At 40.2% G+C, this 3296-nt stretch overlaps 1 pseudogene; it reads right to left on the bottom strand.

Annotated features, from left to right (window-relative positions):
* Window positions 1-2192: 2192 nt before the first annotated feature.
* On the bottom strand, window positions 2193-3010 carry LOC136503428 (uncharacterized; annotated as a pseudogene).
* Between the last annotated feature and the right edge of the window lie 286 nt (window positions 3011-3296).

Genomic DNA, 3296 nt, shown 5'->3' with positions numbered 1-3296 from the left:
TTCAAATATTCATTTTGTTCTAATCACTGCCTTTCTGCTGGCATAACTGAACCCAAGCATTTATAAGTGATGCAAATCTGGGTTCCCACTGAGATATTGACATATTTCTAACCTAGAGAAAAGAGAATAAAGGGAAAAGGAAAGGCAAGTAAAAGGATCCTTAATAGCTGCACTATTCATGAGTAAAGAAACATATCTACATCACTAAGAAAATATAGATGTTAAAAAAAAGGAGTCCATGATGATCGAATGATGTTGCAATGTGGCACAATGGAAGACCCACGATACAGCATCCCATAGTGTTCAAGTAGCATGTCAGAATCAATGAAAGAGAGCGCATACGGGAAGTAGGGAAAGTAAGAAGTCGACATCAAGGACAAGGGCGGGCAAACTATTGCTCACAAGTCAAGATACAAAAGAGAGGAATGCAAGCAAGCACAGCCAAACATACATTAGGGTATCTATGATAGCTACACAGAGAGAGAGAAAAAGAAAACATAAAATAGTAATGCAAAACAGAAATGAAATTAATAGACACAGTACTAGCAGGGACTTGAGGTATACTCAGTGCACAATGTGCTCTGAGCGTGAAAAATCACTAACACCCCAGCACCAGAGGTATCATCCGACAGATAATATACTTGAAAAAAATATGGGGCCTAACTCATGGTAGAAAATATGGTTAAGAATCTCCAGTGTAGTATGCCAGGAATGAACAAGACAAAGTCGAAGCAGTCCCCTCAACACAAGACAAGGCACCATTACCAGCAGTATCTGCCACAGTGCACACCGACACTTGATGAAAAGAAAAGGATCACACAACTGATCAAAGGGCCAACATTAAATCGACTGGCTACTTGCTAAAAGTTACTTGGCAGTACTGACTAGACACTTAAAAGTAGCTGCCAATATTAGCATAAAAAATTACATAAATACATGAAGAACATCATAAGGAGCAACAAAGCAGATTGATTTGAAAGCATATCCCCTTGGTTTTATGCTATCAAGGAAGAAAGGAGACAACTATTCAGTTAAAGCATTTACTATACCGCAAGCACAAAACATACACTAGGTAAAGTTTGACCAAGATGGAAAAACTTAAATAACTGACTATGAAAAATTCTTGTTTATTTAAACGAAATATATCTGCGATTATGTCAATAAATTTGAAGACAAAACCTTCCTAGAACAGTGTGATAAAAACAAAATATGGCACTAGCGCATATTTCCATCATATATAAGGAGAAGACGGCTGTTCTTTATAGTGAAAATATTACAACCATACAGGAGGTAGTAATAATAATATCAAATTCGTAAACACATAACAAAACTAGTGCAACCTTTCACACTCCACCACCTGAGGACATCGACAATAGTACAAAGAGGGTACAATAAAAATATAGAACAATAAATTTATACTTATCAACTTCCATAATCATTGATACCGTACAGTACTGCATCATTGATTGGCAAGATATTTGTTTCCACACAACAACCTAAAGGTCCACTCACAAGGTTAACTATCGTACCATTTATAGCCTTGTCTTTCTATATAAAACTACGCTAACACATAGGTTCACGAAGTTAGAGGGGTGTTTGGTTTCTCCTCCTAAACTTTAGTCGTTGTCACATCCGATGTTTAGACACATGCATGGAGTATTAAATATAGATTAATTATAAAACTAATTTCACAGTTTGCGACTAATTTGCGAGACAAATCTTTTAAGCCTAATTAGCCCATGATTTGATAATGTAGTGCTACAGTAAACATGTGCTAATTAATGATGGATTAATTAGGCTTAATAAATTCGTCTAGTAGAGTACTGACGGATTATGTAATTTATTTTTTATTAGTATCCGAACACCCAATGTGACACCCTCACGTGACATCCTAAATTTTAGTCACCGGATCCAAACACCCTCTTAGTTGGGCTAAAAATATAATAAATTATCTGCCTTCTAGCAGTGCCATCTGGTGACATGTCTGGAAAACTATATCTAATACTAAAATGATCCTCTCTTTACACATGTCAAGACAAAGCCCAACCCCAGCATGCAGGTTCCCTGTATCATATCATGGGCCAGCCCAGTCGAATGCCACTTGTCATATATCTAGGAACACTTTTCTTTACACATCTATTTCCGTTCTTTTCAAGTTCCCATGCCATGCATGTTCTTTATCAACTGGGCCTTTAGAAGGAGAACCTGCGGCACGACCACGGGCTTGCACACAGCGCACGATAATCGGCTAGCTTCTCTGGATAACGAACAAAACAATTTTTTGAACAGTGAGAAGTCTTCTTGCAATGCTCACAATGCTCAGAAGAGCTGCCCTTCACTGTGTTGGTCTTCTGAGAGGCTGCTAGAATACTGTGAGGAGATGACAGAGAACAAAGACAGTGTCTCTTCAGCAATCAAGGCAGACAATACGTCAGCAAATAGATGGAGTAGTGGGAGCATTCAGCAGCTGCTTACGAATAGACTCAAAATCAGGCCTTAAACTATGACAAAACTGATATATAAGGAATTTCTCAATGAACTTTGTTCTTTTTAGCACAGCAGCCTGAACAACCTTGCTCACACTTAGGAACCATAGAGAGAAAAGGTCCCATCACACGATCAAAAGCGCTGCAATACTCCTCTATGGATATATCATTCTGTTGAAGCTCGTGAAGGCCTTGCAACAAAGTAAGGAGAAGAGTACCACTATTCTGAATATATCGCCCCTGCAGATAGTCCCACATTTCCTTAGCAGACTCATGGTGATCAAGACTCATTATCAAAGAAGGCTTCATACTGGTGACAATGGCACTCATCACACGTCCATCATCATTTGTCCAAGTTGTGACTGCAGCAGCCCTGGAACCATCCTTCTGACTTGTCAAACTGGAGGAGCGCCTGTCAAATGAGAGGCAAGCCCATGGCCTCGCAATATAATTTTGACAGAAAAAGCCCATTCCCGATGATTAGATGGACCATGAAGAAAATAATAATGTTGGGCTAGCGACATTCTGATATCTCTCGAGTATCAATAGTAGAAGGCGGAAAACGAGCAGACAAGTAGCACCACAGAGCAGACCAGAAGAGTAGAGCACACCACCAACAGGCAACAGCAGTGCGGAGCAGAGCAGAGCATACCAGTAGCAGTGAACAACAGCACCTCCTCTTACTCACAGCAGAGCAGAGCAAAAGCAGAGAAGAGCAACACCTCCTCTGATGGACGAGCAGCTCATGGGTGGACGGATGGGGCCAATGGAGGCAGAAGGGAGCCGAGTCGTAGATGGGCGTCGGTAGGC

The sequence above is a fragment of the Miscanthus floridulus genome, chromosome 14, assembly GCF_019320115.1.
Source record: "Miscanthus floridulus cultivar M001 chromosome 14, ASM1932011v1, whole genome shotgun sequence".
Taxonomy (NCBI): domain Eukaryota; kingdom Viridiplantae; phylum Streptophyta; class Magnoliopsida; order Poales; family Poaceae; genus Miscanthus; species Miscanthus floridulus.
This window is presented reverse-complemented; position numbering and strand designations above follow the sequence as displayed.